Source organism: Solea senegalensis, linkage group LG12 (assembly GCF_019176455.1).
Source record: "Solea senegalensis isolate Sse05_10M linkage group LG12, IFAPA_SoseM_1, whole genome shotgun sequence".
NCBI lineage: Eukaryota > Metazoa > Chordata > Actinopteri > Pleuronectiformes > Soleidae > Solea > Solea senegalensis.
In genome coordinates this window covers 22047251-22071942 of record NC_058032.1, presented here as the reverse complement: position 1 = coordinate 22071942, position 24692 = coordinate 22047251, and positions in this window count along the sequence as shown.

The window sequence follows — 24692 nt, the reverse complement described above, 5'->3', positions numbered from 1 at the left end:
CTTAAGAAACTGTGGTACATAGAAAATGAAATAAATAACAAAATAATAATAAATTAAATAAAATAATAATTGTTATGCTGCAAAATCACGTTAATCCTTCCCTGTTCTTCAGCCTCCACTAATGCTGTGCTAGGGCTGCAATAGGAGGGGATTACTTGTTAGTGTGTGTGTGTGTGTGTGTGTTGACTATAAACAGAGCCCAGAGGAGGTGTCGATCTCGTCGATCACTGAAATCACATTGTGCTGAAAGAATATGATGTAATATTCAGCAATGACATCAAACAACCTCGCCTATTGCTGCAGTGCGCAACTTTTAGTGATTTTTATTTATTTTTTTCATTCTGCCTCTATTTGGTCTTTTTGAACGTCCTTAATCTGAATATAGGTACTCTTGTGATGTCATCACGTTGGTTTTGCACATTGTCCCTGTTAGATGATGCCTTTAGATTATATTGTTTATGTTTTATTTACCTGTGAATTGATTTATCAGATGGAAATCCAGCACAAAGCCTTTCTTGTTTTTCTTTCTCACTTACATAAGGGGAGGAGAAAACCAAACATTTCTTCATAGACACTATTTTACTTGAACAAATGAACAAAACTTTGATTCTTGTCTGTGTGGTGACAGTGCTTCTCTCTCTGGACCGTGCTCTGCCCGCAGTTGATTTCTTTCTAGGAAAGTAGCCAAGGTTTGCTAGTCTCTTAAAAACAAAAGAAAGCCGCTCAGGGGCTCGGACAAGTTGAAAAACACTCCACTGAGTTGGCAACATGAGATTTAAACACGGATATACAGAGTCGTTTGGAGCTGGCATGCTTAATTAGCATTATGTGAACTAATTTGACTGATTTGAATGGAATGGACATTGGTTTACTTTTAAAAGTTACACCCTACAGATTAAAAGTGAGAGTTGTGACTTCAAACTTCAGGTGACAAACTTATTTGTGCAAACCCACAATTATGTGTAAACCAAACCATACTTCTCGATGAACACATGATGCATATGGAGCTTTTCCATTATACAGTTCTAGCACTGTTTTCCCATTTGGGATAGTACCTGGTACCTGGTGCTTCTTCGGTACGAGGTTTCAAGCAAGCTGAGCCAATACCAAAACATGACATCAACAGACTGTCCACTGATTGGTCACTGGAAGTCCCCGCCCACATTAAGGAGGTACTATGAAGTATTGGGAAACAATGTGCCAGATACCCAAACTGTAGAGCTTAAACTGTATAATGGAAAAGTGCCTATAGTCAGTCTCATCCAGAGGTTATCTGCCGTGTTTTGTCATGTACTGTCCCCCTCATAGTTGCTGAACACGCCGTTAGTCTGCTCCCACTTGTTGTTGTTGTAATACAAAGCGACACACAATAGTTTGACAGTTATCACAAACACAAAATGACTTTCACAGTTACTGTCAGTTGCTTTTTCAGCCCTAAAAAGTCAGCTAATTAGGCTTTATTGATTGATTTCCCCTTTCTCTTATTTCTCATGATTTATGCAGGTGATCCGAGCCAGTTCAGGCCTCTGGTGTCCAGAGTTCAGAAAAGCAGACATCTCATTCACACCACAGCTGTCTGTATGATGTGTCTGGAGAGCACTGAGGGTCTCCAATGGTGCATGCTTAATGGTACAATAATGAGACTCAGTGAGGCCTGTGCGATTTGCCCTTAAAAATAGCTCAACTTTACTTTCTTTCTAAGATCAACATCTGTTTAAAGCTGAGTCAGAAGCAATGTTGCAAAACTTTCTCGTTAGACAACTTTCAAGTGGCTTTTTTTCCCCTCCAACAACTTTATTGGTAAATCTCCCCTCCGCCAGACTCAAACTGTGAAAGCTGATATTTATAAATTGATTTACTTTTTTTTTTATTTCATGTATGTGCATCTTGGACCTCCTCCAACAAGACTGGAGGCCATGGATTTTCTGGGGTGCCACAATTGAGACCCTAGTTTTTCAATTTGGGCTGGAAATCGGGGCCTCATACAGGGTGGTCTCCAGAGTTTTTGACATGCCTCGCTCCAGTGTCCATTGCATCGTCCATAGAGTGACAGAGGAACTGGTGGCCCTTCAGCACAAAGTCATATACCTCCCAAGGGCACAAGAAGATCTGGACTCTGTTTACCACGGGTTTGCAGACCTAGGAAGGCACCCTGCTTTTGGAATAGTAGCTGGAGCTATTGGCAGCGGCCATGTCAGGATCAAGACACCAAGTGGCCCTGGTCACTGCAACAAAAACAGAACACTCTTTGCATGCATTATCATGCAAGCTGTTTCATCGACAACTACGGGGGCTGACCAGGGTCAAAAAGAAACCGGACAGACGGTTAGTTCCAAGTACTACATCTTGGCTCTGCAATGCCATTATCTAGCATATACACAACCTGCTCTTTCAATCTCCGTCGTTTGTCTGGGTTCCGGACGAGCCAAGCGAGCTAAACACGACAGGGAAGAAATGCATGTTTAGCAGGACACACATGTTGGTACTATTAGCTGAGAAAGACTCCATACCAGAACCAGAACTTTCATTAGTGTGGTTCTTGCTTTTAGTCCTTGTCTGCAAGATTCCCCATCGTGGGACTGATGAAGGATTTTCTTTTGGTGCACCCTCAACTTTTACATAATTCAAACAAGTCTTTCCTCATTATTGTTTAATTCTGCAATGTAAACTTGAGTGTGAGACAGTTTCAGTTCAGGCTGTCTCTGCATTAAAGACAGGTAGAGGAAATGGAGAGAAAGATGAAAGGCAAGAAAAATGTTGTTTTTTACAAAAACAATGTTTTTGTACTGCTGGATGGTTTGTGAGAGGTTGGTATTGGGTTCATTGCCAACTTTACTGTAAGTACTCCAAGTAATAGAAATAATATATCTGTTAGTTGCATGTTCATAAGTAAACAGAAAAAAGTGCTTTTTGATGCAAATATCTTGTTGAAGTGTTATTTTATGTTGTGTTGGTTTGGGATTTCAAGTGATTTGAGAAGGTTGAGTTTTGGGACCCATACCACATATTTATCCCCGTATTTGAACATTTTACCGATAAACAGATAACTGTAAATTGTAAGTTTGTATTTATGCATCTGAGTAGACCTTAACCCAGCTTTTCAGACCTCAGAGCTTGCTCCACATTTGACACAACCAAGAGGCCCACAATCAATATTTGTCCATGAACCCCATTTGTGCGTTCCATTTGTAGTCGGAACTGGGAATTTCTGAGGTCATGGTCATGGTCCTTACACAGGAACGGCCCAAACTCAGATTTCCAACTCTGCAGCTACTTTACTGTTAATGACACTTTTGTATTTATTTCACATTAAATTGGTCGTACATACCGTTCTTTTTAATTCTTAACTGTAAACATGTTGCTATACCATGTTGAGTGGCATTGCTAACAATGGCTATAGCCAGAGATACGTTTCCACCCAGGTTTTTTTCTGACTTCTCAAACTCCCAGATCCGAGTTCCAATGTAAATAGAATGCAGCATAATACCAGACAACATGGCAAATAATTAAAACTGTTTTATGTGGGTTTAAACCTTTAAATCACAGACTTAACTCCCAAATTCCCCAAGAACTGTACAAATATATGTATATGTGTAGCTTTTTCCACTTGTCTTTCAAAAATGATATAGGTTAGCTGTGTCAAAGTACATGTAGTACACACTCGAATGCCACAGATTGCAAGCCTCTCAATATCATTTCCTAATTAATAAGTTATGCAGATAAGTCAACAATCTATGTGTGGATTGCAGTGACAACCTAAAAATAGGGGCAATTTGCATGAAGGTGTGGCTGTTTTAAAATGCATGAGGATTAATAATGTAACACACTAATAACAAGAGATGATGAGTGTCCTTGTGTAAAGTAGCACAAGGGCGTGGGTAATAAGGGAGTGTGCCTTAATCTACTTCAGGCCAAAAAAGAAAAGGGAAACATTAAAAATAGGAAAAACTATGGATGTGAAGAGACTGCAATTCAGTTCCATTCAATATTCATAAACCCTTGGATTGTGTGTGTGGCAATGTGGACTACAGCAGCTAACTGTGTGTTAAGGAAACCAATAAGAAACCAATTGATGTCACTCTTGATGGCCTGTCCATCCTACCTTGGTTACAACCCCAAAAATGGTGGCGATAACGGGGTCCATTCAAATAGCTGCAGACATGGGTGGATGGCGAAATTTACGTCACACAGACATCCACTGTCTCCCCGCCGCTTATAGTGAGGCACGGAGACGCTCAGACTCCCTTTACATGTGGCATTGAAATGCGTTTTCTGTGGCTGGAGCGCAATTGGAGATCAACTGACCCTGTGTTAGTACAGGTGTGAATACACCAAGGACAGATTGTTATCCGATCTGCCAAACCATTGCAACGTCGCAAAATCTGCACAGTCTCCTCTCCTTTTGTCGGTTTTCCACCGCTCACTCTCCTACATGAAAGTCCATAGAGAAAACAGCATTTTTAGCTCGTGTGGACACTGGAGCTGCTGGTATACCGCTGCCTTCAATGCACATTTACAGCTGGAAAAGGTGAGATAAGGTAGCGATTATATTCTTAAAAGTGGGTGTACTAACACTAACACATAAAAGTTACATATACATTTTTTTTTGTCTCACTGTCTTTCATTTAGAAATTTTAACTAGATATTACTTGAGCATTTAAATTAACCTAATGATGGTTTCATATGTATTCCCCTTGTGTAAGGTACCTGCATTTCAACACATCAGTCACTGCACACACACACGCACACACAGCGGCGCACACACTTGCTTTCTAATCAGTAATCCCGTCCTCTCCCAGAGCAGTCATCTCCTGGACACCGAGATTACAGCAGGTCAATTTGTCCTCTCTGCTTAATGCCCTTGCAAATGGCTACTTACTGCTTGTACCTTGAATGAACCTTGTCTGGGCAAAATGGAATTCACTCACACCCAAGATTAAACACCCACAGCTCTATACTTTCGCGGACTGCATCCTTTAAAAAGAAAAAAAAGAAAAAGGTAAATTAAAGTTTCAGCTAAAGGTTACATGGTGAGAAAACAACAGAGAAAGGAAAACTTAATTTTCAAGAGCCAGAGAAGTTGATAAAATTACTTACAGGTACAGGATACAGCCCATGGAAACATATAAGATATAAGGGTACAAGGGCTTGAGCAAGAAAAACACATTTTAGCCACTTGAGATGCAAAATCTATGTTTAAACCTGCAGTGTGTAATATCTGGTTATGTTTGTTATCATTTTGCCTCTGTTTGGGCGGCATGATGAGAAACTATTTAACATTAGTCTGTATGTAGGTGTGGGGATAATGCCAATTGTAAATCTCAATGCAAGGTAAGTGTTTGGGGTTCAGGTTCTTGTAATATTTAGTTGGAGTAAAGTGAACCAATTTGGCAAGGAAACACATAAAACACCCTCTTGTTTCAAAATAAAAGCAATAAGTAAAACACATGACACACACAAACTATTAACACAAATAAGTAATCTAGATTAAAAAAAATAAAAATAAAACATGCATAAACACACAAGGTGTGAATAGATTTCACTTTGGACACTTTTTGTGGATGCTTCTTTATGTTTCCAGTCATACTCCAACCTATTGGCAGCCATCTTGGAGAGAATTGGCGGAGCCTCTCCATTACAACACTCTGGCTGCACTGTGGTTTCATGTTTTGCTGGTGATGGGTATAATACTCGCCTTCACACCTTATTCATCATGCCTGATGAAAGAATTGTCAAAATGTTATTTTCATGTCAAACATTCCTTTGATACTTCTGTGTATACATGTATATATGCACACATTAGGGCTGTCAAATGAATGCGTTCATCATTGGGATTAATACAGCCAAGATAATTGTTTAATGGAGTTAGCGCAAGTTTGTTTACTTCTGGTGTGCACTGACCTCTGACATGAAAGCCGGGCAATTATTCATGCGAAAACAGTCTCTTTCCTGCAGTCAGTCAGAGAGGAGAGACCAAGATAGTAGCTTACGATGGAGAGAGGTGAGGGACTGTTGGGTCTGAGTCTGAGTCTCTTTGAAATCCCAGAGTTCCATGTGTAGTTCTGTGTTTACAAAGAAACATACAATTAAACAATGGTGTCTGAAATGCACGTCTGATTACTCATTAATATGGTCATTAGAAGAAAAGCAAACTTTAATTGTGATTAATCTAGAATTTAAATTTAAAATGTGAGTTTATTTTTTTTAATCTATTGACATCCCTAATATACATATATATATATATATATATATATATATATATATATATATATATATATATATGTACATTTATATATGAACAGCAACACAGTCCACAGAGAAAATCAACATATTTGTGACATATGTGACACAATCTTGAAAACAAGCTAAAAATGTTTTTTAGTTCCGGTGAGGACTTTTGTGCAGGAAAGTGAGTAGTTCATACTCTTCCATTTCCAGTAATAAAAATGCAGTTATGTATAACATATAATATTCACTTAATGTTTTACTGCCAGCCAATGTACACTGCAGAAATAGTTTTTTTCAAGAAAGTAAAATTAGGGTAATTGTTCTTTTTCTCTTTTAGCCTAAACATAAAACTAATCTTATTTTAGGAAAAACATATCTAACTTTGTCTTAATGAGATATTTTATCTTACTTTAAGCTTTAATTGCAAGTAACAAGCTAAGACAATGGTTTGCAACAGCTTCTGCTCGTGGCTTGTGTATTAAGGAAAATTAACTTTCACAGATTGGTGTGTGTACAAGAAACTTTTAGGCATACACACTAAAAGTCAACTTAATCAAGTGGAGAAAGACTCATTTTAAGTAAACATTTATTTAAATAGCTTAACCAGAACCTGATCCCTAACTTGATTTACCATAACCTGTTAATGCCTGTACTTTACCAACCATATCTTGCATATTACATCTAACCTTAACCAGACCCTCGGTTGTTCATACAGGGAGCGTGTCCCTGCTGTGGAGCTGCTCCTATGTTATGTTCAAGGTTCTTATAACTAAGACAATTTAAAAACATAAATGGCAACCTAAATTATATGGCAGTCTGTGTATGTACATATATATATATGTATATGTATGTATATGTATGTATATATATATATATATATAGACATGTATATGCCTGATAAGAAGGCCACTTTCACTGACAGGCAGAATTGTACTTTGTTTGACAAATTGATGCATTCAGCCTTGTCTAAATGGACTTTCACATGCATGAAGGTGGATGCACGTACACACACATACCCATTTGGGTTTAAAGGTGTTTTTAGCTTTCACACCATCAATTGAGTGAGCAGAAAAATGGCACAATGGGACTCGAGGAGCATAACAAGAGATGAATGATTAAAAAAGATTAATGTGACAGCAGAAACTGAAAGCATTATTGGATTAATATTGAATATACAGTCTCTAAACATACTGTACCTGGAGCCTAATGTCCTACACAACAGTATTTTTCCAACCTGTATGAGCTTAATGCAAATTTTCAAATCAGCGATGGAACCAGTGCTTTCCAGAATTTTAAATTCAGAATGTCACGTTGTTGACAATGTGACATTCTGCCTTAATATATTAGTGTATTAGTAATGGGTTATGTTTTTTTTAATATTAGATTCATTTTGCAAAAATATTCTGTTCCATATCAACACAGACACTTTTCATTTGAAATTCTGTGAAAAATCTATCATCACAAATTGTTCTTTTGAGTAGTTGTGGGTTTTTTGACCGTTCGATGCTTGGTGGCCCCAAAGTCATTTGAGTTTGAGAACTGACATACACATTCAATTGTTTTCAACACGCATTACGGCAACAACTAATGGTTATTTTCATTTATCGTTATTAATCTGCCACGGCAAGAATGTTGCTGGTTCTGTTGACGATGTTCTTGCCCATAAAACCTCACAATTACCATGTTCTCAAATGTGTTTTTCCACAAACCAAAGATATTCAGTTGAAGAAACCAGAACATATTCACATTTATAATTGAATTATTATCAAAATACTTGTCAAATATTATAGCAATTATTGAATCAAATAATTTATTAAATATTGCAGCTCGAACAATCAAACATAGAGTGGTTAAATTGTGGCCTTTGTGATTTGCTATTAATTTTATACAGCAATGTTATGACTCGACACTATTACATATACTCATACTATGTAGTATTTTAGCAATTACTCACTATGTTCCTTACTATAACTACATACTCAATTTATTCCCATAAGTCACACTCTTGCACCACTACTGTCTACTAATATTCCAAGCTATTTATACTGTAGCTTATTATATTTGTTATTATATTTGATTGATTTGATCGCTGTTGCATTGTTTCCTGCTCTCAGTATATAGTTTCCAGTAATTTTTAATTAACTTTTTCTGTTTAGGCTACTTTTTTGTGTCCGTGACGCATTATAAATTGTGAGATAAGAGTATAGGTTGATATAGTTGGTGTCATTTATGATGATTATGAACACCTGTAAAGCGGAGTGATGCTGCAGTTATAAGTCCCAGTGCTGTTATACTCAATATTATCAGAACTAACTATTGTATCAATATAAATTATATACAAATTATGTATTTATACAGTACTTGACCTCTCAAAAGCTGACTTTGGTCCATGTATGCCAGGTGGATGGATTGTCTTGGCTGTGATGAGATGCTCACCAACGGATTTATAGAACACACATTGACAGAAATAGGCCTTTGGTTTCCATGAAAGAAATACCATGTACTTGCTGCATGTGCCTTTATTTGTTGCAAGTACAACAAGAATTACCACATCATGTCAAGATGAGTCACGTCATCTTGACATGAGCCTTTGGTGAAGGTGAAGTGGAGGAGACATTTTAAACACCCCTGCTTTGCTTACACGCAGGACTGCCAGGTGATTAGAGGCCGGACACTAATCACCTGTTGAGCCAAACACAAAAGAACAAAGGCTCCAACTAAATGATGCTCATTTCACCTGATAGCAGGCGATCAAACAACATGCAATCACAGTGTACTTCAAAGATCTCAACTACTGTCTCTGTTTCTGTATGAATCTGCCTCATGAAAGTGTGAATGCTGATTCAGCATGCATTACATTTGGTTTCAGTTATATCTTGCTGTCAGCTTATTATCCTATTATTTTTTTGTGTTGTGCATTTTAATTCAGCTGGTGCACATCCCCAGAATGGTGCTCCAGTTCTAGCACTACTCGGCTCAACTCAGCGCTTTGCTTTTCCGTTAGTGAAAGTGGGACCCGATGCTTTTTTTGATACCTGCTCCGGTGAGGTTCTAAATGAGCTGATTTGATACTAAAATGTGACGTCACGGTACAGCCGAGTAGTGCTAGAACATGTATAATGGAAGTAACAGCAGTATGATTGCCCTCAATGTTAAATATTTAGTAGGTTGCTTAGATTCCTATCCAGTATGTAGAGCCTGTGCTGTCAAAAAGAAAACAATACAGTCAATTAAAAAGCGTCCTTTTTGCAGATTGTTGTCAGCTCACTGGCAACTCATTTTGCTCTCAACTATACAGCCAGTGAACTCATCCTCTGTTGCTTTTGATGTTGCGTTCATGTGATGTAAGACACGCATAGTAATGTCAGTGATCCTGCTTTGCCCAAGAAGCTGAGTGAAGAAGAAAATAATAATATATATTCTCAGACTTCATGTCAAACTTTCTGGCAAAGAGCAAATAAAATGAACATGTCAGCTCTTTTAGTGTAAGACCCCCGGCCACTCACACCTCCACTATTCATATCCTTCTGAATATATGTTATACAAGGATTAAGATGCAAATTGTTGCCCTAATCTTAAAGAGCAAAATATTATTTCATGGTGTAGAGTGAAGCAAGCCTATTGTCAGTTTTGTTGAAGTTCTCTCATCACTATGCAAAGCTCAGCCTCCATGTAATTTCCAAACATACATTAATAGTATGCATGTGTAATGTACTGAAGTCTTTTTAATCAACTTCCAAAATGTGTGTTTTTTGCATTTATTGTACTGTCAAGATTGGGACGCACACACAATTACTGTATAATCTGCTGCTGCTTTTTAATCTGCACGGACACTGACAAACTCATGACTGATGTCTTCATTGCTTTTTTTTTTTTTACCACACACACATTGACACTGAGATTAATTTCCATACATCTTGACTGAAAGCTGCAGAGCTGATGCGTTCTTAAGTCTTGGCTACTCTGTGCCAAGTCAGCTCCGCAGAAAAGGAGATGAATGTAAATCCATGCCTATAGATTAGCTATTCTCCTCACGTACAAAAAACTGTATGCCACAAACCCCCATTGAGCCACTTTATATTCTTTCCCTTCATATGGATTTCAGCAGTCAAATCGCATTATGTAGAGACACCTCAGTGGCTTTCTGGGCAAGGAAGCAAACTCTGGTTCTTGCAATTTCACTGGCTTCAAATTCAGCCCTTAAGTTGTTTATACGTTATCTCCCCCGTAAGCCTATAGAAGCTCAAACCCAAAACTACTATTTTACATTATGAATTTAAATGCAGTCGTTTAGAATATTCATTAACCTTTCTCAAATCCCTTTGTGGCAATCCTCTATCTGCTATAAAGTGTCTGTGTTATTATTGGGAAAGTTGTACGGTTTCATTGTGGAGCTGCAGGTTCAAAGATAGGTTAAGATGTAAAGCACCGGCTCACTGTGAGGTCACACAAACCTGTAGAAAGGAGGTCAATGCTGGACTAAAAGGACTAGAATGTGTTAACAATGTGCCATGGCAGAGAGATCCTATTATCGTCTTGAGGGCACATTCTATCCATTGCTGTTTTTTTTTCTTCAGTCAAATCACAGTATTTGAAACAGTGATCATGGCACACTAGAGACAGTGCTGTGGATTTCTCATTCCCCACCCTGAGTGTAGCCATAGCTGAAGATGAAAACGAGGTGGAGGAGTTGGTCCCGAAAAAGAACTCCACCTCTGTATGGGACTAGGCAGAGCAGAAGCAGTAGTTATTTGAAATAACGTTATGTTCCATGTTTGGTGCTCTTGTGCAAACTCCAAACGGGCAATTTTGTGCCGTTGAAGGAGATGAGACATTTTTTGTTCTTAAAGGTGACATCGAATGCTTGTATCGCACATATATGTTAGTTGTGGAGGTCTACTTACATATATTAACTTGTTTTCATGGTTAAAAACCTCCTAGTCGCTGCAAACGAGCCGATCGAAATATCTCCTAACTGACGCTCTCGTCAGCCGTGCTGTTTCAGACCAAAATCACACCCCCAGAACGTGGACTGTGTTGTGATTGGCCAGCCAACGAGAGCTTTCCCACTGTGCTGTGATTGGCCAGGTACCTGGAAGTGGCGTAATAGATAGGCCAGCTCTCAGATACACAGCTCCCCCTCTGGCACGGTGGATGCTCTGCATCTCATCAGCTACAACGAGAGTAGTTCTTCTTCTTCTGCGGTTGAATGTACGCAACCGGATGCGCCCGGACTAGTGCCCACACCAGGAGGCGCTACGGTGGTGAGGTATACTGATGACAACATCAACAGAGCCCAGGAAAACATTTGGATCCTCCGGCCCAGGGCCGGAGAAATTTAAGAAGTTTAAAATGACTGTCTTACTGCGTCCAACCTCAGCAGCAATGGCATGCTACGAGAGGCCTTGCTGATGCAGCTCAACAACCCGACCGCGTTCAAAGAGAGAAAGCTTTTTTGCCTTTGCCATCAGTAGGTCATGACAGTGTGGATACCTGACAGAAAATGGCACTGAATCCACATTTTTGTGAAGATTTAGCCTTTAAAGGATGTGGTCTTTAACTTTTGATCAGCTGATGAACAGCTTATTTCAGTTTAATGGTTGTTAAATAAATTGATAACTCATTTTTTTTTGTCTCACTCCCATTTCTTCTTTTTGCATTTTGAAGCACTACTTAGAACAGGGGTGTCAAACATACGGCCCGGGGGCCAGAACCGGCCCGCCAGAGTGTCCAATCCGGCCCACAGGATGAATTTGTTGAAAATTCACACTACGATTACAATCTAAACGTTATGTCAAATGCAATATTTTTCACTTCCAGATATCTGTGACTAAATGTTTGTGCCTTTATAGATCCAGTGTGATGTGTAAATAGTAAATTTAGGCATGATATTGTTGAAATTCCATTTATATTTCTCAAGAAATGTCATGTTTTGTAAAAATGAAGTTCTTGTTGGTCATAGGTTATTATGCTATTATTTTACTGGTCCGGCCCACTTGAGATCACAGTGTGCTGTATGTGGCCCCTGAACAAAAATGAGTTTGACACCCCTGACTTAAAGCCTTCTTAAGATCCGACATTGCAAAATGTAAATTCTTGCAATTTTTCATCTGGTCTTTCGATCAGGAGTGTATGTGTTGCCACCTTAAAGAAATACGTCACCGATTTGCATTTAGCTTTGTATTACTAGAATAGAGGTAGTACCTTTGTACGCCATCTTTGCTAACAGGAACAAGTGTCACTGGTGGGCACGTAACAAAAAAATAATGAAGATATTTCTTGACTCAGGGGAAACTGAGGTTGGGAAGCACATTTTTTTTTAAAAAACACTACCCCATTCTAGTAAAACAAAGCTAAATTCAAATTGGTGAAGTATTCCTTTAAATGTTTGAAATCCTTCACTAGCAGCTACGTTGTCCCTGTGAGCTGAAAAACACTGATTTACTCCAAGGACTTTGCTGTGTTTTACAAACTTTAGCTTCCACTTGGAAAAGGCTGTTAAATTTGTGAAGATACTCTCAAGAAATAATAGACTTAAGCAGGTATACATTTTATTGGAAAGCAAGTGTCCATGTCCAAGCCTGCCTCTTGGCATCGGCAGTGCACTGGCAGTACTCCCAGCAGAGACAGTACTGGCAATTTGTCAGTACCTCATGCAGCCACACTTCAAAGAACCTGAACTATCCCTTTAAGGACTGACACTGATTTGATCATGAGAATGTGGACAGCTTTCAGCTTTGTTGTAACCAGAAAAACTACACGGTTATGTGATCTAAATAGAGATGCCATTATAGTTGCCTTCATGCACTTGGCCCACAACAGATGACAGACAAAATTGTGCCAGGAGATTAAACCATATATTCGTCTTAGTGTCACACCATCCTTTTAATTCAGCCTAACACTACAGTCAAATCCATTCTCTGCTGGGTGCCTGGCAGAGGAGAAAAGGGGGGGTTTATTTCCAGATGACAAGGCAGATAATTCTCTTTTCATTCTCTGTCTCTGTCCTGTCTCTTTTTCAGATGCTATACACATGAATCTCATTCTGTTTGTCGATTGTTGTCGTTGATGTTATGTTATTATTCCACCTCTGTTTAGTCTTTGTGAACAGAAAAGATATAACAGATGGCCTATGTGCAGTAAAGACATGAACTTTTCTTTGACTTTAAATGGAGCATTGGTCTGGCATTGCCATTATTCCCAAAGGGACCATGACTTCGCTCTGCTTGCCTCGCTTGGTTCAGAAGTTGAACTTTCCAGTGCGAGCATCAGCCAATCAAATCATGAACCATAATCATACCATTAGGTGCTAGCACTACACGGTCCAAACAGAGCTCGCAGACAAAGTTGTTCTCCATGGTGCTGAAAGTGCACCCACCATTGGTAGACATGACAGATTTCACATCACCATCACTTAAAATGATCTTCTGATAGCCACCAACAGTTAACGGGTTGTGTCGACAGTGCTGTCACTAAATACACCAGACTCCCTTGTTAAATATTGCGATTTTTTTCCTCACTAAATGATGTTTTTTGGGATTTTTAGGTATTTTTACGCGACATTGTTCGGTTTGATTACACTCTCTGACCATTCAGTGGCCAGCAGTCTGTCGACGTCACATTTAGCATTGGCTCAGCTCGCGGTACTAAAAAAAGTAGAGTCGAGCTGTGCCACAACTACTGAACTAATCTCTACAAACGAGTGTTGCAGAGGACATGGTTGGCCCTCTGCTTAGAATTTTTTTTGTTGCCATGGTATTAGCTGTCCTTTCATTATCTATATTGTTTGTCTGTCTGTTGAGGGTCACAGCAGGGGGATGCTGCAGTCTGCCACGTTATTATTTGATTTAATGCACTCTGGTGCTTTTCAATGGCCGACATCTCAAAGCCTCTGGAGGCCATGGCTATGGGAAGCACCTATGAGACCTGCCAGTTTTTCAACATTTGTTCCCTTTACTGCAGTAAACTGTGGTGTCATTTGCAAAAACTGCTATGGAGGCTGATTTTTTTTACTTTCTTGAGATTGAATAGACTGCACATTCTTGTAAATCGGGGGAAGCAGTCATTCTTATGATTTAATCAGAATTTCACTCTTTTGTACCCAACAGCAGTGAACTACATCCTCATAGCCAGACAAAGGTAGCATGTTCAGGTTTGGCAGAATGCTTTATTTTTTTTCCCCTCCCTGTGGTTTTCAATTTATGTGCCAATGAACTGAATCGAAATGGAAAAATTGTGATTGATGTGAACATTTGAAGAAAACCCTTGCACCACGCTATCCATGAATATTTAAAAAAACAAAAAAAAAAACACTCTTTAAAGGCAGTGTAGGTGGAATTCATGCAATTAAATTATTATATGCCAACACATATAATAACACAATGTGAAATTCCACTGTTAGTTGTTTCATAGTTATAAATTAAGCATGGTGTCATATCTCTAGGGCCAGAACTTCCAATTCCTCAAAACTAGCTCTCCTACAAACTATCTCTCCCACTTTCCTGCAATTATGGCTTCTTGCACACAGCAGATAAAAACCACCGCCCTGCCTCTGCAGCTGAATTTGAGGACTTTAACTTCACCAGATGGTGGCCCACCAGGGAAAGACACAGAATTGCTTTTAAAAGCCTTGGGGAACCACCACGGGAAGAGGACAAGTTCAGTCAGTGTTAGAGGGAATTCTTCTTCACACGATTACGAGGTCGATAAAGGTGACAAGCCTTTTCACACATGGAACATACCAACTTTACCTGCCTGGAAATCTAATAACTTTCTGACTCGTTCGCTCTCAGTGGAGTAAATGTTCGTTTATGGTTCTCTTCAGACATGGCAGAGACAAAATGATTGCACCACATTTACTACCATATGCTCAAGAGAGGGTGATGACACTGGAGAACACAATAGATTTGGGGAGTAATGGCATCAAGAAATAAACTCTTTCTTGGCTCTATTGCAGGCTGACTCTTAGTAAACGACACTTAGTCTGTATTAAGTGACCCAATTAGGCTGATGTGAAACAAATCAGACATGACATTGTCAATCCTTAAAAATAGGTTGGTGGCAAATGATGTAACTACACATGCATACTATGTATGATCACATGACTCTTTCACCCAACCAGCGGACTCATGCCAAGGTTTCACGGTTTAAGCCTTTGGGGCAAGGATTGGCAAATTTCATAGTAACACAACTTTGGCCTACTTACCAATTTCAGGTCAGTAGCCACGCCCACTGTGTCATCTGTTTTCCCAGGCGTTAATCAGTGCCAATGCAGATTTCAGATATGGGTCATTTTTGAAAGACATTGTAAGCAAGTCCCCCCCCCAAAAAAAAACCAACAGATTTTGGCAACATATTAGAATTGGACCTGCGGTGTAAATGCAGCCTTGGATCCTGTTGCCAATGTGGAAATAACATGAAAAAACAAATCTTACTTTCCTGCCAATTTCAGTTTGAGTGCTTGAGTAGTATCTGCAGCCACGTTTGTGATTGATTGACAGATGTGATTGCATCTGTACACTGTTGTGTTAGTGTGTATGTAGTCTCCTGCCCACAACTCCCTCTATTTTGTTGTGTGTGTTCATGATCCATGTTCGCTGTCCTACCTGGCTATAATGGGCAAAGCTGGCAACCTGCTGGCAACCATGACGTTTGACGGAAAACAATGCATATTCATCTCTGACACATGCAGACGGACTCCCCATGGCTCAGCTGCCACTGAGCCGTATGGACGATTAGTCAAGGCCACAGCCTTCACCTTTTGAAGTATTCTTTCTTCCTCTTTTCTTTGGCCTATTTTCAAAGTGTCCTTTTTATTTAATCCTCTCTGTTTTTTTCTTAATTCCTCATCCTTAATGAAATGAACGTGTTTAACCAGTCTATTTCTGCTCCACTATTCCTTTTTAGATTTGTTTAACTGCACACCTCTCCTCTGCTCTTTCTTAATTTTCTCAGTCACATTTATTGCTGCCATTTCTCTGGGCTATTGACGACTGTCTGTACAATCGTTTGTTCTTTTCTCCTGTTCCTTAGCCTTTTATTGTGCTTTTACAAAAGAAAAGAAGAAAACAGTTGAATATGTTTCATTGATTGCAGATTTAGGAAGTGACAGACATGTGATTACTTCCCCCCCGCCCCTGGACTTCTGTCTGAACACAGTGTCCCCACTGTTGTCGCGTTTCTCATTTGCTCTTTTATTTCATCCCTCCCCAACAGCCTTTGGCTCCCTTTGCATTACACACCTTCATATTAAAAAGATTTGGCAACGGCTTTACTTCCTTAAAACCACAAAGTCAATTCCATCGGGGGATAGGAGAATAACCTGGCTGACTTCCAAACATTTTCATGTAAATGATGATGTATTACATTTCCATAAGGTTCCCTGAGTAGTGCAGGAGAGGTTTTAGTAGTTTGCTATAGCGGGAGGCTGCTGAAAAAATTATTAGCTTTAGAGGTATGTTTAAAAGACTCAGGCATACGAATGATTCATTTTCATTGCACCTGAACATAGACATTGAGTCTGTAACTTAGCTGTCTGGCTCCTTCACGTTGATGCTGTTGCCTCTTTACTTTAGGGATATGGAGGCCAACGATGCAATATTTCCTGTGTGATGGTCTCACCGCTCTTAACATAATAACCAATTCAATAGACACATCACTACCGCCATTTCTGTCCGTTTTATTTGCAATTGCTTTAGAGTGTGTGACATATAGGAGGCTTTAGTGGCAGGAAACCAGTATTTGTGTATGTTCATTGTATAATAAAATGCTTTTCAACTTCTTTTTTTTCGCCCAGTGCGAGGTATGTTTACTAATCTGCCAAAACAATGTCCTGATCCGGTGCTTTTATATGACTACAGAACAGAGCTGCACTGTACATCATGTTACTGTTCCAGTTGCATTGATCGTACTTGGCGAGTATGTGCTTCAGTTGTGTTTCCCAAGTAGGCAAGTACATCTTTGCCTACTTGGGGTTAGCCTGGCTTAACCAGTGCGTCCTATTCCCTATGTCTTGTACCGCCACCTGATGTTGAAGTGGGATACTACAGGACCCATGATGCGCGAGTATACCAGGGTCCACTATATGCGATGCGCAATGGCATGTGCACGGAAGTATACCACGGACTTAAGGCCTCAAAAGAATCAAAATCGTTATTGTAAAAAACTTTCTAAAACTTTAGAGAGTGAAAATATTGCAGAGGGTCATTTTACTGCTGCTAAGTGGCCAAAAAAACTTGTCACCTTTAAACTGGAAGGTCAGGGACCCACTGCCCTGCATGTTTTAGATGTTTCCCTGCTTCAACACACCTGCATGCGTAAGAGCTGACCATTTGAAACCCTGCTCTAGTCTACGTATGGTGATGTGTAGCTGGATCTCAGTTATCATTACAACTCAAAAACTGTTCTCCAAGTAGGATGATTAATAACAGATTAGTAGAAAAAAAATAAATTCTGAAACTCGTCTTGCTTCTCTTGACCTCTGACCTCAAACTAAATATTCATTTATTCCCTCACACTCACATCGCTCTGAACTGCCTTACATTTATTCCTCCCCATTCGCGTACGCATTCCTTTGAAATGAACTGAACTTAATTAATTTCTTCACACACACACAGGCGCAGTTGCATGTGTTGGAAAAAAGATCTGATCTGCTATATTTTTGACTGAAAGACCTCTTGATCTTTTTGATGCTTCATCTCTGAATATTCATTTTCAGATTTGGTTTGTTAAATTGGTTATTGATGACCGAGAGATGTTTTGACTTTGATGATTGATATGCTGTGATGCAATCATTTTTGGAATATAAGAAAAAATAACTTAATTACTATGTTGTTGTTGTTTTTTTTAAATAAATGGAAATAAGTTTACTTTAACCTTCTCATTTACATTATTTTAAGTTGCAACTTTTAACAACAAAGACAAACACTGATGTGTGTGGACCTAAGACAGTTTACCCGCACCAAGTGCAATAAATACATTAAATACACCAACAGTAACACTCAAGTGTTGTGTAGACTGGTATTAATCTATGAGTCTGGGTGTGATGTGTAACTGTACTGTTTCTGTTAGTTGCACTGATTGTGTTTCATTTTTATATTGGCCGAGTTAAAAGAAATAAAAATCAATAGTGATGAAAAACCCTGTTTTATATTTGTTTTTTGTTACTCTTGCCTTGATTATGATGGATTTTCCTTTTCATTGCTTTTTATTGCAAAAAATGAAACCTCTATTCTAACAGAAGTAAATGGCAAATATAAAAAAGAAATAACGTTTGTTACATGTAACAAGGCTAAAGTTAACATCTTAAGTTACACACACTTTTATGACTGTATTGATTGAAAAAAAAAATAGTACAGTAATGAAGTGGGTCCATCAGACCCATGAACATTGGCTGAATTACAGAAATATGGACCTTTGACTTAAAATAGCTCCTGGTGGCTGTGTCGGCAGTATGCATGAGAAAGATATTATATACAGTACATCTATATCTGTTTCTACAGACTATTTACAGTTTCTCACGATGCTGGATAATCCTTTGTTTGAGTGAACATCAAATGTGTTTTTCAACTCTGTTAGTGTGCATCTGTTTTATTTTTCTGATTGCATTGGAAGTCAGTTGAACCATACTCCAGTATGATGTTATGGGCTAATGTTCACTTTTTGCACACTTCGTGGAGCAGTGCAGTTCATTGATCATTTGATTTTATTATATGTTCCTCTGTATCTTGAGTCTCTGTCACAGCTTGCTTTGTGGTTGTTGCTCATCTCAACTGGAGCTTTGACACAGTGGCATAAGTAAATTCACTTCAGTGCAATCTGTTTGGTTTAATAAAGCATTAGTTTGTGTTGTTTTTCTGTGGTTGCATAACATCAACATGGACAGAATGTGTCACATGACTGACACTGCTGAGCTGACAGCCACGATAGCACGACATGTTTGCCTGCTGGGTTAGAGAAGTAATAGATTCTACCCACTTTTTTTAAACTATTGCTATCTACATGACAACACAAACCCTGTCAAGCGCTGTAATGAGCCAGAGATGTTCTTGTCATACAAAAACTTCTCTCTCTGTTCTACTAAATGGATGACTTTGTGAACAAAATCATCCCACCATCTGGAAGTTTATCCCTAAACTGGCGTTGGCATTGGACGACTGTGTGTCTGAGTTGAAGAAGTCGATGTTGGAGTGAGTTCATCACTTAATCACGTGCAGATGGTGGATCACAACTGTGTGTAGTGTGCAGGCAGGCATATAGTGTGTGAATAAATACGTACAGAAAGGTTACTTTGGCGTCATTCATCGTTGCAGAATTAACATTATGTTGCACTTGTGACATAATACACCTCTTTTTCTGTTCCTTCTTCTTATGGCTTCTCCGTTTAGGGGTAGCCACAGTGGATCATTGTTTCAATTTTGCCTTATCCCTTGTATCCTTCTGTTACACCAACTGAATTAACATCCATGAACCTTCTCTGAGGTCTTCCTATTTTCCACCTACCAGACAGCTCCATCTTTTCTATCTTTTTCCCAATATAATCACTATCCCTCCTTCCAAACGTTCAACGTGAGCTGTCCCTCAAATAATGCTCATTTCTAATCCTGTCCATCCTGGTCAATCCCTGTGAAAATCTCAGCAGCTCCAGCTCTGTCACATCCAACTCCGCCTCCTGTCTTTTAGACAATGCCACTGTCTGCAAACCATACATCGTTGCCTTTCACTTTTGCTGCTATCCTTCTGTCACACATCAGCCCTTGACACTCGTGTCCACCCACTCCACCCTGCCTGCACTCTCTTCTTCACCTCTCTTATGCACTGTCCATTGCTTTGGATAGTTAACCCCAGGCATTTAATTAAACTCCTCCCTCTACTCTTTGCATCTTCAGTTTACAATATCATATTCAAGATGTATTCATGCCTTCTCTTTGAACCAATCTGTCAATCAACCTGCACACCTCACCACTGTCTCACTGTCCTCACATATGTCCTGCACTACCCTCAAATAGATTTCCACATACAATACCACAGTTTGCACCGTAATACATCACAAAGCAAAAAGTAATTTTCAAAAGTGTCTCCATTTCCAATGACATAAAAATGTTTATATGTGGATGCAAGAACAAAACACATAAAAAAGGCGTACTTTTCAATAATACCTGGTTACATGGCATAATTGGACAATATCTCTACAATATGCTTGCACCCTTTATTGCAAGAAAAAAAGTATATAAACCACTTCATCTAAGTGCATAAAGGAAATCAGTGTTTTTAGTTCGCAGGGACACAGGCGTCACTGGTCTCTTGCTGCCTGGGTCTCTAGGTTTGTGTTTGTTAATCCTGAAAAGAAAAGGATTCCATGCACAGGATTCACAATCGATCACATTGGTGGAGGCACCAGTGGGTCAAAAACTCCACGATTTTCTACATACACTTTGGTGAGAAAAGAGAGTAGTTTACAAGCTTCAGTTTCCAGCTGGAAATGACTGTCAAACTGTCAAAAAAATCCTATTTCACATAAAAAAAACATCCCTCTAAAACAGAATTGGCACTTTCTTCCTCTTTAACCGCCACTGTCTTTTCTCCCCAGGTCTCTTAGATCTAACTGCCCTTCCTCTTATATCAAATTCATTGTCAAACCCTCTCTTTCTTTCTTCGAACAACTTCTTTATCCACAGGGCCGTCTGCTGAACTTTTTTTGATTAGATTTTATTTCACAAACCCTCTCACTGCCTTGATTTAAATGTCAACCTGTATGTGGCCAATAGATCTTAATAATAGCTTTAAAGCAAAAGTAATTTTTGCTAATTCGTTGTGCTCATCTGTGTGTCTTTGCTCCAATGTGTCCCACTTCCCATTGTGACATGTCCTGGCACATTTGGGTAAAGCATCTTTTTTTTCTCTCTTGTATGAAAGTGTGAGTGAATGGGTGTGACAACAACTGTAATGGAAAGCTGCTTTGAGTGGTCATCGAGACTAGAAAAGTGCTTTATAAATACAGACCATTTACCATGTCCACCCATACATGAGTGGGATAAATTCTGTTTGCTTCAGGTTATGTAACTTAAGCTCTTCTCTCTTTGTAGAGGGCTGGCAACTGAGTTTGACTAAAGAAGTGCTTCCCAAACTTTTTTCTGCAGGGCCCCCCTTGGGCGTCTCTAGCCCACCTACCTCAAGCACACACACAGTCTGGTTTCCATGACGTCAGAGGACATTACACTACCTTACATGGGGGCTTGTTGTCCCCATAAGTTCCCCACAACATTAGCAAATCCCTGGGACACATCCACGTTCACACAGCTATCCTTTGAAGGACTTGCATTGATTTCATTTGGTTTCGACAACCTCAACAAAGTGGTATACTAGACTTAACCAATTCCTCAGAACTTCATTTGTGTGAATGTGCTTTACACACATTACTCCAAGCACATACAGCTACAGTCCACACCAGTATCTGCCATTATTTGCTCCTAACTATACTAAATCTGTAGTGGCCATAGAGGCAGCAAATAATGAATGGGAGGGTGATCTCAGTAGTTTTGTGTCATCTGCCTCTCTATGGGGAAAACAAACAAATCGTGTCTGTCTGTCTAATTCTCAGCCATCCATCTTATTTTAATTAATGAATAAGCCACTCTGTTCACAGCTGTCGGTGTGTGTGCGTTTGCTCTCATCGAGTTTCCTCTCCTGTGCTCCAGTTTCCCTGTGCAGCCTTACAGTAGGAACAACCGGCACCATCAATATTTAAAACGCATTCTAATTAAGCCCGGGCTGCACCACCGTTGGCACCCGCGATGAGCAAAGGGGTGAAATTAAAGGCTCCCCTCATCCTCCACTGCTTCCACATCCGCACTGACTTTTTATCAACCTGAAAACAACAGCACCAACAAATTGCTGCTCACTCAACACACCCACTCTGGGGGTTTGGGGTGTAGTGGGTGGGTTGGGGAGTGGACACCACACTGTTGCCACCTAGTTCCTGTAATGGCGGGTTAAATATTCATGGCCTCATGGACAATTTGGATGACTGATGTATGCAGGTGAGGTTGAGGCAGGTTTTGTGTTACAAAACTAAAATGTTGTCTCTGGAACATGGTTTCCATCATTGTGATAGTGTTTTTTATGGCAGAAATGAGGTAGACGATAACCATTTCACTCCTGTGAATGTAGTTTGGTTTGATCAAGCACAGAGTCTACTGGGAAAAGATCATGGATTTTCCTCATAGTCTTAACATCCATAGAAACTAACATTATTGCATCTGTTGTCTCTTAAGGCTGAGTCACACATACTCGCCACTCAAAAGCTTAATTGTTGGTGTGTCTGAAGCTTGATGCAGGAAGTGGCTATTGGAAGTTAACAGAGCAGTGCCTATTAGGGTCATTGCTTTTCATTTGAAATTCAGATATCTATTTTAACTTGGACTAATGGCGCTTTTCCATCGTACAGTTCTAGCACCACTCGGCTCTACTTGACTCTACATGGTTTGGTATCAGACAGCCAGAGCGCACGCTCACTGAACTGAAATACGGCTGAACGGGCTGTGATTTGGCTCACGATCGTTGGCTCTTGGCAGTGCGGTCGCTAAATGCACTTCTCTGTTATATGTTTTTGAATTTTTTTTAAATTTCCTGTTGGAGATTCACACGTTTCGGGATTTTTAAGTCTATTAAATTAATCTACAGTTTGGCAATGTTCGGTTTGATTCTTGTGACAGACATTGCACGCATGACTCTTCCGGTGATGACACTGTGCCGATCAGTGGCCAGCAGTCTGTTGACGCCAAAGCAGGTACCAAAAAAAACACCAGGTACTATCCCTAATGGAAAAGCAAAAAAACAAGTAGAGTCAAGTAATGCTAGAAGGAAATGGAAAAGTGCCATTAGAAGTGCATCAGACAGTCTGAAGTGTGGCTAGGCCTTAGATCCACTGCCCGCTCCAATCAGGAAAAATAGACACTTATGATATGTTGTTTTGCGTGGACATCAAGACACCATAGGATCTGAAAAGCAGCATGTGGAAGTATTTCAGGTTCTGCCCTGTCTGTGGGGGTGGAGTGGCTCAGTGGTTAAGACCCTACTTTGTGTACGAAAGACATCATGGTCGCAAGTTCGATTCCATCCCTGGCTAATTGTACTTGATTCCATTGTAAGTCGCTTTGGATAAAAGCGTCTGCTAAATGACATGTAATGTAATAGTAATAGCTGTTAGCTTCAGAGTCAAGCAGTGTGGAGGTCACCCTCACATAGTGAGACTGATAATAACATTGTCACGCATGTGCATGTCGGATAACAGTTGATAGTTGTGGCACCTAAAATGTATATGATTTTTTGGTCTATCACATATCAAGGCCAGCTTCATAGCAACAGTTACTCAACAGTTGCTAAATTGATGACGATGGGATGTCCACTGTTGCTTACATTAGCTCTTGCCTGTGTTGTAATATTGATGTAACATGATTTGACTTGCACTAAATTGAAATAGTTTAAGCAACACACCCACAATGCAGTTGAGCACAATGCTTGACCCTGCCCCATAAATTGTAGAAGCTTTTCACTTGGCCTCAGGGTTCATTCACATGTAGCGTCTTTAGAGCGCATAAAATATTAAATATTTTCCATGGAGCCGTACATTAGACACACACAGAAATGAGAGCGATGCAGTTTGCAGCTTGCAAGGCATCTTTTGAATCGCAGGCCAAAGAAGTAGCTTCAAACTGGTATCTGTCCACTCATAAATAAATAAAATCCATTATATTTATATATATATATATATATATATATATATGTGCACTGCTGTAAATCCATTTTCTTTGTTTTGAATATTTTTCTGGGTATATCGCCAAATTGATTGTTTGACCCAACTCCAATATGCACCGTCACTTCCTCGTATTCAATAAGCCAGTCCAACTATTTCTGCTAAGCTGTCATCCAAAGATACATACCTACAGTTCTAGTTCTAGAATTTAGCAGAGGTCAGGATGTAGCAGTGCTCTTCTGTTGTTGCCTCACGACACTAAAATTACCTTTTTTTCATATTAGGCCACGTTGAATCCCTCAGGGCTAAATACTAAAACGACTACTAAAATCCAATCCAATCTTTTTATAAAGCACATTTAAAAACAACATTGTTGATCAAGACAACGTAGGTTTCCGATCAATACTGGAAGGTGTAATCGCTAATATTAAGTTATAGTCCTCACTGTTGTGATCACATGTCAACAGCACACGAAATCTGAAAGAAAACAATAACTGAGACTCTCAGCACTGACAAAGTAGACAAAGTTTTGCCTACAGAAACATGCAAACAGAACACAGGCGGTCTCAAATGTCTGTGTGGCTGTGCGACGACGTTTGCATAAAAGCAATTTGTTTTTAATGCAGCCATTCATCTGTGACAAGAACACTTCTGTATTTTATGTGCATCTGTACCAGCAATGCTTCAGTTAAGGCATTATTATTGTGCCCAC